Genomic DNA, 15,840 nt, shown 5'->3' on the forward strand with positions numbered 1-15,840 from the left:
CTTTTTTGTTTGGGGTGGTAGTAGTTGTCGGTTATGTTTTTTTAAGAAAAATATGTATTTCAAACTTGAAGCAGTATGAGACTGGAATATTCTGGTCAGACAAGCATCATTCTGGCCTGTTGCATTTTTTTCTTAGTGGGGGTTTTTTTTGGGGTTGTTTCGTTTGGCTGTTTTTTTTTAAGAAGCAGACTCGGACATAAAAGGTTTAATTTTGAAAGCTTGCAGAAAAGGCTAGTTTCTTATCAAATTGTAAATGCTATGTATACACACAGACTCTACTTCTAATGATAAAAGGAAAAATATTAAAGTTACTTTTTAAATGTCTCTTTTTTACAAAGTGACTGCAAGGGGTTTTTTGTACATAAATTGTAATTGTTTGTAATACTTTAATGATAGAACTCATAATTTGAGGCAGAGCTTCAAATAGGTACTTTATAGTAAGTAGGTTCATTTCAGCCTAAAAAAAACCACTTGTTATTTGCATTGACCATTCTTCAAGCATCATGTGCACATAAGGGAAGAAATAGGAGTATTAGAAAGTACAAATAGAATTGAAATGTATAATCTAAGTTGACTGATTTTAGTAGTTCATAGTGAAAAACAAAGGGCTGAGTCATGAAAAAAAATGTCACCAGTTGCCCATATCTCTGTCTGTATGCCTAATGCATGTGTATATGCATAAATTCCTAGTTTGGTTTACTTAGATTTTGGAAGGACTATTCCTATGCATTAAATTAAGGAATAAGTTCTTCTCAGAATCAGAACCCTTCTACTACTTAGAGAAGCTGGATTAATAAAGTATTTATGGAAACAATCTTCAGTCATCTGTATAAATTCTAAACAAGTCTTTGAAGCTGTAAGAATTTTGCTGTAACTTTTTTTACTGTTTGTTTTTATATTACTATTCCTAGTTGCTTTTTGTTACTTCTATTTGCTTAATGACAACTACAAGCTTGTCAAATACCCAGCTAGTATGAATTCATTATTTTCCAACTAGCTTACTGAGTTATACAGATTCTTCCTGTGATATGTTGGTGCTTGAAGGGAAAAATAGATATTAATAATAAAGCTAAACTGTACTTTTTCTTTAGAATATATGTTAAAATATTTCCTCCCCTAAAATAATTGTCAGTCTCAGCTGATAATTAATTCCTAACTTCCATGGTAGATAAGGTTCCTCTTGACAGATTTCATAACCCACTGGTTATTAATTTAATGATCTTTTCAGTTCTCAGATGAACAAACTCATTGTTTTCCTCTGTAAAATAGTATTACAGAATCACAGGATGGTTGAGGTTGGCAGGGGCCTCTTGAGATCATGTTTCTACACCTCTGCTCAGGCAGGACCATCTAGGGCAGGTTGCTCAGGACTGTGTCCAGGTGGCCTTGGAGTATCTCCAGTGATGGAGAATCCACAACCCATTTTTTGAGGGCTGTGTTCCAGTACTCAGGATGATAAAATCTTGCCCTGTATTCAGAGGGGCTCTCCTGTGCTTCAGTTTGTCCCTGTTGCCTCTGGTCCTGTCACTGAGCACCACTAGAAAGGGCTTCTCTCTGTGTTCTTTACAACATCTCTTCAGGTATTTAAACACACTGATGTGATATCACTGAGCCTTGCTTTTTTTCAGGCTGAAGAACCAACTCTCTCAGCTTTCCTAAATCGTCTTTGAAAGTCTGTGAGAGTCCCTTAACAATCTCAATGGCCTTCTGCTATGCCAGTAGCTCCATACCTTTCTTGTGGACTGGGGCCCAGAACTGGACCCAGCATCTGAGAAGAGGGGAAAGCTCACTTCCCTTGACCTCTTGGCAGTGGCTTGCCTCATGCAGCCCAGGATCTCATTTACCTTCTTTTAGGCAAGGGCGCATTGCTGGCTCACGTTTAACTTGTCCGCAATATGTAGCTACAGTTTTAAGTGAATTTGGTTTTCCTCGATATTTTTCCTCAAATGCAGTCAAGACTTACTTATCTGTAATTTTTCTTTGGGGGAAAAAATAAATAAAATTTGGAGTTAGTAAAACCTGCCAAATTGTATCTTCTGGGATTCATGGCTCCATGCTGTTATGTTTTGTCTTCACAGTATTTCTGGTTCTGTCCTGAAATGCTACCTAGATTATTGTGTCAGACATTATACAAAGTTCAGGTTTTCATTCATATGGATTAATATAATTTTCAAAGATTATTAAATGCAGTACAGTATCTTTTTGTAAAGATCTCAAAAACTGTGTTTATTAATGTTTCAGAATAGTTCTCAGAGCAGAAAGAGTAGAAATAACTACCATATAAATTGAGCAAATTGCATTAAACCTTAGTGTGTGGAATCCTAGCTCATATTGATAAACACTTTACAAATAATTACATTCTACTGATCTGCTATTCAGTGTGAAGAGGCTATACACTTCCAGATGTACAACAGTGACAGAACTGTTCACAGAAAATACAACTGAAAGTATCTTATGGTTGGTAACTAATCCACAAGATAATGTGGCTGTTCTGAAATGAGACCTGTAGGAATGTTATCAACTCGTTCTTGAGAAACATTTGCCAAACATTGGAGCAAATTCAGTAAAGTGAACCTTACAGTCTGCACAGTGTGTGTTACAGGCATCCCAGGACCACCTTGTAGGACATACAGCTAGAATCACACATGTCTGAGTCACAGCCCATTATTGACACGTGCCATGTAATTTTTCACATGTTCTTTGAGAGGCAGTTTAAAAATTTGTTTGGTCTTCAATTCTTCAGTTTCAGCCTCACCTTCTGTTCTCCTCTGTGTTCCATGCATACATCTTACCAATACTCAGTGCCCTTCCCTGTAGGAATCTGGACAAACTTTTACATTCTAATCCTGCAGACTTACAAACATTTTACTGAGAGATTCATGGTAGTTAAAAAGAAGAAAATGTGTTTTCTCCTTTCTGGATCTCCATCACCTGATCTAAAAGGGTGCAGCCTGGAAGAAGGGTGCAGTGTGTCTTTCTTTCCAGCAGTAGTTATCGCTTCGTTTCCTTTGAGGGAGCTCAGATGCGATAACTTAAAGCTTCATTTCTTTTATCTTATCTTTTTAATCCTCATTCCTAAGATTACTTTTAAGAAGGTATTTTCTCCTATCTCGAGGGATGTTCCAGTGTAACTTCTACTAATATTTATTCCAGAAATATAAGTTTTTTGTAGCGATTGCAGAAATAGCACTAACACACAAATGCATGATAGTTATTCAGAATAATACAAATGTAGTATATGTTTATCAAAACTTAGTTTTTCAGAGAGAAAAGTTGGGGTTTTTTTCAGAGAGAAGTTTTTTCCTAGAATTTTCCTATGCAAAATTATTATATTACCCTTCTTTCTTAAGTTTCATCTAAAGCAATATTTTGCCACTAAAAAGGTCATTTGATAGTCCATCATTTATCTTGTGCAAAGCAACATGAAGTTTATCCTATGCTTTTTAATATTTGCTAGTCATTAACCAAAAAGAGACATTTTATAATGGGAAAGGGTAAGATCCCAAGTGTCAGAGTTATATATTGGAGTCTTTAGCTTTAGAAAGGAAAAGGTTGAATTAGACAGTTGACACAGCACAGCTGTACATTTTACAGAAAGGTCTCATAATATAAAGGGAAAAAAAGTCAGGCAAAAATCTGACAAATATGGAATTAAGAGCCAAGGAAGTACTCAAAAATCCTAGACGGAGAAAAACTCCTTAATGTCTGGAGTCAAACTCTGCCCAGTTTGAGATTTTACAGGTGTTTTTCCTTGTGGAAGCGACTATGAAAAGTAACTGTGTTTGTATTATTTTTAAATTATCTATACTTTAACCACTTTTTAAGTGTAAAGTAGACTTTGATGGGTTTGGTGGGTTTTTTTTTTACGAGATACATATACTATCAAATTCTGTGCAACTGTTTCAAAGCATAATTTACTACTTTGAGTGTGAACAAGTTTTATGATGTTTGTCTTGTTATTTAAGAAGGGACTCTCAGAACTAAATGTTATCCCCTGGAAAGAAATGTGGACATTTCTCTTTATCTTATCATAGGGGTGTGTCCAATACAAGATTTAGCTAATGCCAAATCTTACCATTTCAAAATTTATAACTTCCCTTTTTTAAATGGTTAAAAATAAACTATAACAAAGCTGTAAAATCTCTTACTATAAAATCATTATTATTTAGTAAGAAGCCATTTGCTACTTATCTGTTTGAAAGCCAATTTAATGTTATAAATATTTATTTATCCAATATTTCATATTAAAATTCACGAATATACCAGGTTGTATGTTTTATGTGGTATAAAGAAGCATAAAAAACTATAAAGAATATTGTTTCTTTGCAGGAATTTTATATAATACCTTTAATCTCTTTAATTAAATAGAAACCTGTCCATTATCAAAAAGGAGTGACATGATATGGCCGCATGTGTGACTGAAGGTTAAAACAGTAGCAGAAAACTTACAGGAAATAATTTTTTAAGAAAACTGCCATATGCAGTTCAAGGAAAAACACATAAAGGGATGCAAAACTGTTAACAAAATATTATTATTACCAGTAGTTCAGGAGCAGCCAATGAAATTGGTATTATTTTTAATATTTGCTACATAAAATCCTTTCTTGTACATCTCTAAAACTGCACTCTAATGTCTGTAAAGGCACTGAAAATGTAAACTTTATCTGACATTTAGCACTTGATAAAATTGGCTTAGTCTTCTGTTTGGTTCTTCATTAAGGCATGGTATTTGCCTTATATTTCTTCTGCTGACTTCACCATCATATTTTGGTTGTCAAAGGTTATTTTTAGTAATCACAGGAAGATTATTTCAAGATTTAGAATAATGACTGCTTTAGGGTCTCTGGCTCTTTCTAGTTTTGTTTCATCAGGTGTTTCACAATCTTCACTCCTACTTCTTGTTGATTTGAGAAACTTAATCCAGTTTACAAATTTAAGTTGGTCTTTTCCATCTTTTTCTTTTTGACATTTTCTCTTTCAAGAGCGTATTTTCATAAAACATCTTTAAACAAAACATAAGACAGAGTATAAATAAAGTTGGTTTCTATAGGACTGGGTTTTTTGGTTTGTGCTTGTTGGGGTTTGGTGGGGTGTTTGCTTTGGTGTTTTTGTGGGTTTTTTTTTTTTTTGTTTGGGTTGTTTTGTTGGGTTTTTTTTCCTCTCACCTTCAGAATATGTTGGGAAAACTGTGGGCAGCTCAGTTGTGTTGTGTGCCAGTAGGAAGTCATCCTTACCAAATGTGATAAGTCTGTTACCTCTTTGCTGGAATCATTTCTGTAGTCTGACTTGTAAGTGTGTGAAGACAGAACAGCTCAATTTATGAACTGATGCTGCTCTAAACAAGATGAGCGGGCAGGGGGGAGGCAGTGCTGGAGTTACAATCACACCCTGGTTCTGAGGTGTCATGGTGATGCTGATCCCTGCCAAAGATGCCTCAGCAACACTGTGGAGGTTTGTAGGATTGCTCATATCAAATAGCAAGCACGAGTTCTGAAGGTTTCTTCTGAGGGGTGTTGTGTTTTTTCTTCCTGTTAACCTGCTGAGTAAGCCAGCTTGTTAGTGATCCTTCCTTTCATGGGACATTCAAAAGGGACAGGGATTTGCAAGATGCATTTGGGTACTAGAGAGAAAACAGAACTCGTATATGCATAATATGAGCAGCATGCAGATTTTGTCTTTCATATGTGTATGCTATTAAACACCAACTGGTTCTGTTATTTTAAAAATCCTTGCAAAGTCTTGTCTCAGACTTCCTTTGTGTTTTGAAGCAAACATTCCTCCAGGCTAATCATGTCCAGCATTTTAAAACTTTGGCTATTGTTATGAGAGGTCACAAGAATTTTGGATGAAAGAAGCAACCTATGATTGGCAGTGCCTGGGGTTTGAATCAGTACGCTTCTAATGGTCCACCAGATTTAATAAGGATTTAGCAGTAAAGACAAAATCCTCTATTGAATCTAGACAAGTATTGCATTTTTAAATTATTTAATTAAAAGAGATGATCATTTAAAAGGGTTGGCCTAGAGGCTATGTGAGTTGTATTGTTAGATGATGGTACTTGGGTGTTAGGCCAAAATGTCAGAGTGTTGGACTGTATTAGGAAAACAGTGGTGCAGTTTCAGTTCTAAAAAAGTACTACTTTTTTCTTATTTACTGAAGCACTCTGAGTGTAAAACATAAAACTTCTGTATTTAACTAAGTATAACTTGTACATGAAATATTTCTGATGCTTTTTTCCACTCTTGTCACAATCTGTGGCTCCCTAACCCATCTAGTACAGAGAAATTATTTACATAGATTTTACAGGTGTATTTTCTGGCAAACTTTCTAGTCAGTACATATAATATGTTTGAGTCTAAAATTTGTATTTTTAGTAAGTCCTTCAGAATCTTCTTTTAGTTTCTCAGTTTTTCATCATGTCGTTTTCTAGCATGTAGTTTACACTTCATATTTACTATAAAATATATATATATTTTTTCCCCTGTATTTAGAGATTGCATCTTTCTATGTTATGAAGGTTGTCTTTGTGTCTTAGATATGTCTTTTCTGAAGCTTGTCTTGATTGAGTAAATGGAAAACATAATTGATTCAATAGATTGTTTTGTCATGCAGGAGTCATTAATAAATAATACAGTACTGCTGTAAGAAAAGAAGGGGGCCAAAGAGCATAGGTTGAACCATGAGGGTTACCACACAACAGCCCATTACATGAATTCAGTTAAAGAATATAGTACATGTGTGTGTACATGTAAATATTTGGTAGCCTTCTTACAAAGATCTTTAATTCTAGCTAGAGGAAAAAAATTGTGCCAGGAAGCTTTGTGTGTTATGATGCTTTTCAAAGCTGACAGGGAGAAAATGGAAATGAAAATATTTTTCGAAGGTAAGGGTTTTCAAGCCCACTACACTCGTGTGTGTAACAACAAAATAGTTGTGTTGCTCTTAGAAATCTTTTAGAGCAAGATGCTGCTAACACCAAGGTCATGGGTTCGATGCCTGTATGGGCCATTCACTTGAGATCTGGACTCAATGATCCTTCTGAGTCTCTTCCAACTCAGAGTATTCTGTGATACTGTGAAAGATTTTGTGAAAAATTCTGTGCTATCATATTCATTAATTCATGACATATCCAAGTTTCTTATCTGATTTGTTCCTTTCCTTCTTGATAATACTACAGTGAATAATCAGCAGAGATCTCAACTTCAGAGGAAAAAAACATAAATTGGTCTTTGAAAAAAAAATACCTTTATGTAGGAACATAGCTACTTCTTTTACATACTTAGGGGGCAGTTTTATTTAAAGTACACTCATAACAAATATGTGGAATAAATTGCTTTCACCTCTATAGTAGATAATAAACCCCCTTAACACCATGACGGCGCCTAAATCTAGAATAGGTTTGAAAGAAGAAAATGAAGTTTTGTTTTTTCCACTTTGGGAGGTGTGGATAGACTTTAGAAGTTCCCAATAGATTAAGAGATTTTTCCTGTTGCTGTTTTCCTGCCTGTTTTGCTGCTGTGAATAATACTGCATTATAATAGATATTTGGGGTCAAATCCCTGCAGGCAAAAGCCATGAGGGAACTCTCAGCCAGTGCTAATTCAGTTGCTGAGTTACCACTACTGCTACTACATATATCTTAATTTCGTCTAAGTAATTGTGTTTTACTATGCTTAGGGATGCAAATATGCTTTTACATCACTACTTTTAGTGACACAAATTAAGTTATTGTCATGTATAGGGATGTTCTTTCCACATGCCAAAAACCATTGTTCTGTACAGAGAATGCCTTTTTAATTTCTGCAGATTTGGGATGAAACCTCTAGTACCTTGGGTTTCTTTTCTAGTATGCTTTGTGAGCATTAGCTATTCTTCTGTTCCTTGAAGATAGCCATACAAAAAAGTCACAATTACTATTTTTATAAATGTAAGTTGAGAAGATTCTTTTTACATTATTTTGGTTTTTAAAACTTTGTTTTGAGTTTTGTGTTTGAATATTACTTTCTATAAAGTGTTATTTCTCATTTTGTTTTATGACTTTTTGGGCTGCAGTTGATCACAGCAATCACAGCATTGTTTTTCTTAAAGAACCCCAGCAAAACCCAAACACAAAAAATTAGACCAATAAGCAAAAAAAAAAAAAAAAAACCACCAAGAAAAATTTAAAAAAACCCACAAAAAAAACCCCTGCCATCCCAAATTAATAATCTATAGTCAGTGTTTATTGATTTCTAATAACTATGCTGGTTATTTCCAGCTGGTGGAGTAGATTTTCTGTTTGGATGTTCTGTATACATTCTTGGCCAAAACATATTGTGTTTCATCTCAAGATGTAAATTACTAACATAGCAACCTCACTTACTAATTGATAATAGTACTTAACATTATGCAAACAATATGCATTGCTCCTGGCAAACAACTGGGAAGGCAAAAGTCCCTGCCTGGAAGAGCTTACGGCTATACAAAATTCAAAATGGCAACTAACAGCATACAAAAATCTGACATAAAATCTGACATACCTATATTTACATATATGTGTCTGCCTTCCTCTAACATGTGCAACTATTGGTGCAGTAAAAACTTGGTGGTTTTTCATAATCTCATAAAAATTATATTTTTGGTCTAGCTACTTGTGCATATTAACAAGTAATACCATTTCTTAAATCGTATTTTTATCATGTTGTGGAAGGAGCAGGTTTTTTTCCAAGGAACATTGAATGAAGTAGGCATACAATAGAAACAGTCATCTTGAATGTGATGATTCTCTGTATGGTCTCTAAAAAGGGCATGTGTACATATGTATCTGTGTATGTAGATACCTATTGTGTTCCACATGTATTTTCACATGCAGTCAACATGCTGTTGTAATAAATGGGTTTGTTTCAGCCTTTTATCCTAATATCTACAGCTTTGCATCTATTTGTGCGTATGCTTACATGCACTATATATTTCATTTCCAGTGTAGATTGTGGCATTAGGTGTGTTTATTGTTTTATTTTCCAGTGTATTTAGGGTGTTAAGGAATGAAATGTTGTACACAGTGTCAAATCTCTTGGAGGTTCTGCTTTAGTTTGAGTTTGCCATTTGTGCCGTGCTTTCTATAGAAATCCTTTAAATCTTAAATTCAGTTCTTCCAATTCATGGATAAAGATTTCAAGAGATCCATATTTAGGCAATACCATTAAAGTTGTGACCTTTGTCTCAGCCTTACTTCAAGACACTCTCATGCTGTACTTGTCTTCCTCTTTTTTGTTCCTCTTATCTGCAGCTTCCTCTCACAGTCCACCTCATATATAATTTAAAACAGTCACCTGTATAATAACAGTAGCACAGAATCAAAAAGTATACATTCTGAAACATTATATTTACATCATTTTGTCCCCATGTGTTTAGCTTTCTCCTTTGTTTTTTTTTTTTTTTTTCTGTATTCTTTGGAGTCTTCTCGCAGTGATAAAAATTTACTCTTTCTTATGCCTAAGTTTCTGCAGTTTGTATTTCCTCCCATACCATCTGGGGCTGGAGCCTGGATGGCACCAGACTTGGTTACCTCCATGTTTTGTGCTTATGACAAGACACAGTCACTTAGGATGTGGTGACTAGAATTGGGCAAAGCCTCTCTTTTGTACCAGTGATATACTAGTCACAACACCTGAAGAGAGAGCTTCATATGCCCTGATCTTGCCATGAGCTCCTTAAAGACCTGGGGATATGAGCACTGCCTGTCTCCCGCGCTCCACCGTCCCTATGCAAAATCTTTTTGTGAGAAATCTGACAGACTGCCCTTCCCCTGGAAGTCAGGACATGGCAATAACTGCTCAAATTACATCTCAAATCACAAGATACTGCATTTAGTGCATCCCATTAGTCACAGCTTCTGGTGTCCCTGATTTATCAGAGGTTTGCTTCAGGGGAAGGCTCTTCTCCCCTGATCCAATTGGGGTGTCAGAACTAAAGCCACTTGCTACAATGGAGGCAAAGATGCTCCATGAACCATACAAACTCACTCAGCAGGCAGTGAATGTCAGCTATATGATGGTACCTTGGGGCTCATCTGGCATGAGAAATTTGCTCTGGTCTCTTTTCTACCATGCATAGCTGCTTTAGCCACTGCTTTGCCTTCTTGAATGATAGCAGTATTGCTTTAGAATTTCCTCTTTACTGTTAATTCACTTGTTTTCTTTAGCTAGACTAAGGAGTTCTTGCAATCTCATTACTTGCCTTTTTCTTCCCCCCACCTCCCCAATATTTATGAAATAAGTTTTCCTCTTCTGAATGTGAATTTACACAGTGTGCTTGTTAATTAAAGAAAACAGCAGATGTAGATCACTACTGTAGCAAGAAAGCTTACCAACCAGTGGTGTGATATTGAATCCTATAGCAGCACTACTCATTAATGCTATCTTTTCAATAGTTCTGTTTATTAGTACAACCTCTGAGTTAGTTAATTTCAATAATTTTGGTTTCTCTGACTGATGCAAAGCCTTTATAAGTTCTGCCAATATAATCCTATAGTGTTAGAAATGTCAGCAGGTTTTCTGTAGAGAATTAGGTTGTGCTGAGAATTTTTTCCATATGGAGGGGGGCTTTGGGTCCAAAACCACACAAGTATGAGGAGACATTGTAGAACTGCTGGCCATGGGTGGTTTGGCTCTCGAGAAAAAGACATGCAGTATGGGGAGTGGTGCTTGCAGGAGGCTGTTTTGAATAGCTCAACAAAGAATCTTCTAGGATTTCATTAACTGAATTTACTGAACTGAACAGAACAACTTCTAGCACTACCTCAATTTGAAGTTCTCTCGGTGCATTGAAATGGAAAAAATCCGCATTCAGTAGCAGATTGAAAGGTAAAATGATTTAAGCTGGTTCTTCAGAAGTGAAATGTTATAGTAGTTAGGATCAGGATGGCCTCAAATTCAACATTTCTGTAGGCAAGTCAAAATTCTGAATTTTAAAGACAAGTTTTATTTCTAGTACCATTAAGAATCACTTTGCTTTCTTCAGTCTGCCACTCAATTGTTATAGGTTTGTGTCCACTATATTTATTTACCACAAGGGTCTTTGCTCTCCCTCAAGGCTACCCTGAGGCATCCTGATTCTTAACCATGTCATGGTACCATGATGCAACTTCAAAGTGTGAAGCCTTAAGGCTTCCTGGAACACAGCAGAAAGACCTGTAGCTGGCTGAATAAAACACTGCAGATTTCCCAAATTTTGGTGCCTTGAGCAAACACCCTGCTTCTTTTTCCATTATTCCCCTTCGAAGTTTGCTTTGAAGGATCCAGTGTTATGTCAGGCATCAACCTAGGAGAAGCAATAGTACTGCATGTCTTGGCAGATCTGAAGATTTTTTAAGTGTTGAGAGGATTGATCTTGAGCTTCAGGTTTCAAGGGCTGACCATGTGCATCATGTATCATCAGTGAAAGCATTTGTAATTGAGACAATAATGGCACTTTGGAGTAACACTTGTTTAAATACCAATTGAATAACAGAGGCAGTAGGTAAATAGTTTGTTCACCTACACCAATGACTAACAGGCTGACCTTAGTATCTGAAGCATAGCTTTGGATTTTTTTTTAACCTGAACAATTTGATGTTTAAAATAAAGACATTCTAAAGTAGCCAAAATAAAGGACATCAAAAGCCAAAACAAGAAAAAAAAATCCCCCTCTACTTTGATTTCAAGTTGCACAATGTGAGGCTAAGGTATCTGCACATTGCTATAATCATGGTAAACTCATTATTGGAAGGACGGTGTGGTTAATTAAATATTATTTACAGGCATTTCCTTGCTGCAGAATTACAGAATTCATCATAAGCTGTAAAATCCCGCAAAGAAACAGTACATATTTGGATAACTAGTCCATCTTGAGTCTATGTTTAATTACATTGTTGACTCCAACTTAGAAGTGCAAACTGAAGAACTGCCATACCCCTAAGCTGATTAAATTGCTAACAGCTACTAAAATGTGTTTCACTGCCATGCCACTCCTGCCTGCAGCTTCATGCTTTTCTTAGACTGACTTAGGCTGCATCCATCTTAGCCAAGTGAGTGAGTCCAATCAACACAAAAAAAGAAGGAAGGAACAATAGAAAAAGGGAAAGAGAAGGGGAGAAGGAATATTTTTAGTTGGTTTAGATTCCCAGACTGGTCCCAGTTCAGCAAAGATCTGGTGCTGATGCAGAGGGAAGCATATGGGAACAATCCATTGAGCTTGCTTTTTGGGTCACAGCCTGCATGTACCAGCACAGCCACAGTATGAATTGTATTCTAAACTGTTTTAACTGTATTATGCTTACAGCATAGCCACATGCAGATACAGCTGGGAAAAAGACCAGATTTAAATTCAGTTCATTTTCCAGTGCTTTTATAAAGGACCCACTTCTTTTACTAGATGGTGACTCAAGCTGGCAGCACACTCCAGGTCTGCATTTACAATGCTTAATGCACATTTATTCTTCATTTCTGTTTCCCTGGAAAAGGAAATATATTTTTCCTTTATCACTAAGCACTATAACACTGATATACCCAGAAAGAACCTGAATTTTTTTCTGTGAATTACTAAGTCTGCATGAAAAGGATTTTGCTTCATTCCAAGTAAATGGTGGATGGGGTTGTATAACACAAACAGTAACCTTGAGTGCTATTTGATATCACAGCAAAAGATTTCTTGAGAGTACAAGAAATCTTATAAATGATCATGTGTATGTTGCTAATACTGGATTCCCTCCTAAGCCAGAGTAAACAGAAAGGATGTAAAAACAACTGCAGAAGAGATTTCAGTTTGAAATCCAACTGTAGCATTTCATCAGAATCACAGTTTACTTTCAGCAATAAGGACCAGAGTAGGTCAAGTTAACATCTGTAAACAGAAAGCTGATCTACAGAAAATTGTGGTCAAGGAGCATGAATTCTTTATTTGCATTTTTAAATGAAGAAAACAGCACAGAATCTATAGCACATTTCAGATATTCTAGAAAGAAATAATTTTTTTTCTTATCCATTCTTAACCACATTCTTTTCCCCAAATAAAATTGATTTTATTAGTCAAAGCTTTGTCCTAGATAATACTGCAAAAGTGGTCCTACCTTTTTTTTTTTTTTTTTTTTTTTTTTTTTTTTTTTTTTTTGAAGGCTTTGTCATCTAAAGCTTCTCTGGACTTTGTTTCTAACCTAAGTGATTCTTATGATTCTATGCATGTTTACATTTTCAAAATCAGGTCCATAACAGCTGCATCCCTCTGCACTGGCGATACTATTTCAAAAACCCTTTTAGAGAGATTGTATGAAAGGAAGTTACAAATTCTGACACTTTTCTGAGAAAAATGCCACCAATTATGATTCTTTCTCAGTCTGTATTATAAGTCATAGCAATATTTTTATTTGATGCATTTTGTATACACACATGGATATAAATAATACAAAGATGCATGACTCAAGCTGTGCAAATAATGGATTTTTAGTCTACCTCCCAAACAATGTAAAAGACCCAAAGAACCCTCAAATGATTTATTCTTACAAAGCCAAAATTTTATTTCAAAATTCATGATAAAGAGATGAGATGAAAAATGGCCTTGTGTGGAGAGAAGCCTCTTTTAAATTAAAAAGTAATATATGTGAGGGAAATGTTAGTTGTCTGTAAATTAGAGAAGATGGATGGTATTTTCGAAAGTAACAGAACTGAAGCTTTTAAAAGTGAAAAATTGCAATTACACACCAGTCATTTTTAATGAAGTAAATAATTGGGAAAAAACCCTCAACTGTTGTACATTTTAACAGAGAAATGAATAACAGCTGAAATAGCTTTATCGAGAATAATTCAGACCAAACCATATGAGGTTGAAGTTTTTAAAGAATAATGGTCTTTCTAGATTCAAACATGGTGGTGGATCTCACATATATTAAATTTATTAAAGCAGTTGATACTGTCTCAGGTGGGATTCCTATAAGCAAGCCAGGAGATGGTAGTTTAGATAAAACCAAGGTGTAAGGTAAGTGTAAAGCTGTTTGGGAAAGAAGGTCTTTTCAGAAAGGTTAGATAGTACCTGCCTTCTAGTTAGATAGAATCTGCTCTTAGAAGGGATGTAGGTTACCAGATTGACTTTTTTATAATCCCTTCTGTTCCAATTCTCTGTTTTGTCATATAGTGATGACATTTGTAATACAAACAAAACCCTATAAAGATATATTTAAATGACTGAAGATATTCCAGTATTCTCAGGTAGCTCATGAGAATGGAAAGTTAATTTTTCTTTTCTGTTTTAAAATTAAATCTAGCTACAGTTAATAAAATTGTGACTTTGCTTCACCTTCCACCTGTGCTGTAATTAGGTTCACTGGCAGTTATTGCAGTGTAGAGTTTTCTCTGTAAGGCTTACTCTGTGGAAAGAAGGGTCAAACATCACTAAATTCAAGGGAAAAAATAAACCAGAAGACCTAGCAGAAAATTTCATTACTTTTCCATTCCACCACGAATTTAATCAGACTTTTTTCATAAAGTGTTATTTGTTTTATTAGACTAGGGAAGTCATGCATTGTGTAGTATTGATTTTTCATTGAGAAAATTGTTTATCTCATTCAGTGTGTATTTTTACTAATTTTATTACATCTTTCTTAGCTTTTATAATTTTTTTCAATGCCATCTTTTAAATACTGACATTCTCGCTTGAGATAAATCAATACATATTTATAAAAAGATATGTGTGTATGTGTGTATATTCTTGTAGACTCTAGTCCTGACCGTGATACAAGTGTCAAAAACAGTAAACCATATTAAAAAAAAAGTAAGGCAATTACTTGCTCTTAAATCTGCATAATGTCATGGTGGGCATGCTGCACCTTTTGGCTTCTGTCTCAGTCTCCTCATTTGTCTGGGAAACATTAAAAAGAAATCTAGATGAGCACCGATGTTTAATTTCCCCATGCTAGGTTTCAGACTTCTTCACAGAGAGGTTCAGCTGCTGAGAGTAAGAAGGAAATATTAGATTTCTGATTGTCTGTTGCAAACACCAGAGGCCCAGGATTCCACTAAATAACCTTTTGAACCTTCCTCACACAAAAAGTGTTCAAGCTCTCCTTTGCGGCTGAAATGCACTTTCCATTATGCTTGGAGTTTATTTTCAGGGATTTGGAAGAGCAGGTGCCAGACATGGGCTTGTTTTACAGATCTATTTTATTTGAAATTAATTTGTCCAGTTTTGGTTGAATATCTCTTCCTTAACGTGAGCTGGTGGAACTTTCTGCATACTTTCCTCAGCCATTTGATGATTTGCACAACTGACTCCAAAAAAAGTCCCACAAGCAATTACTAAAAGGACACTGTAAGCTGTAGGGTCTTTTCCTTTGTAATCACTATTTCTTTTATCAATTTCTTCCCCTTTTTGGTTCCAAGTTTTATACTAAGACTTCTCAAACCTTTTTTTATTGCTTCCAATTCCCCTTGAAACAGTTAAAACATTTTTTTAATGATAATTTTCTGTTCCAGAGGTGGAGATCCAGAAACCAATTATCTGATTCTCCCATGAAATAAAATATTTAGAACACATTTTAATGTAGTAATACACGCTTTCCCAACATTTTTGAAATATGTAAACTAATTGCTTTTACAATTTTTGTTTATTTGAACTGCTTAAATCAAACATAATCACTAACTCTGAAAACTTTCAATCACGGAAAATATTCCTTTGTTTTTAACTTTGTGCCATTAGTCAACAAAAATTGATGAGGATTTTTCAGTGTTGGCTTTTCAAATTAAAAGGCTATGGCTAAATCTGTGAGGAAAATGTCAGAGGCTCCTTAACATCCCGTGAGATTGTGGAATTCCATCGTATAAGCAGTTCAAA

The sequence above is a fragment of the Haemorhous mexicanus genome, chromosome 4, assembly GCF_027477595.1.
Source record: "Haemorhous mexicanus isolate bHaeMex1 chromosome 4, bHaeMex1.pri, whole genome shotgun sequence".
Classification (NCBI taxonomy): domain Eukaryota; kingdom Metazoa; phylum Chordata; class Aves; order Passeriformes; family Fringillidae; genus Haemorhous; species Haemorhous mexicanus.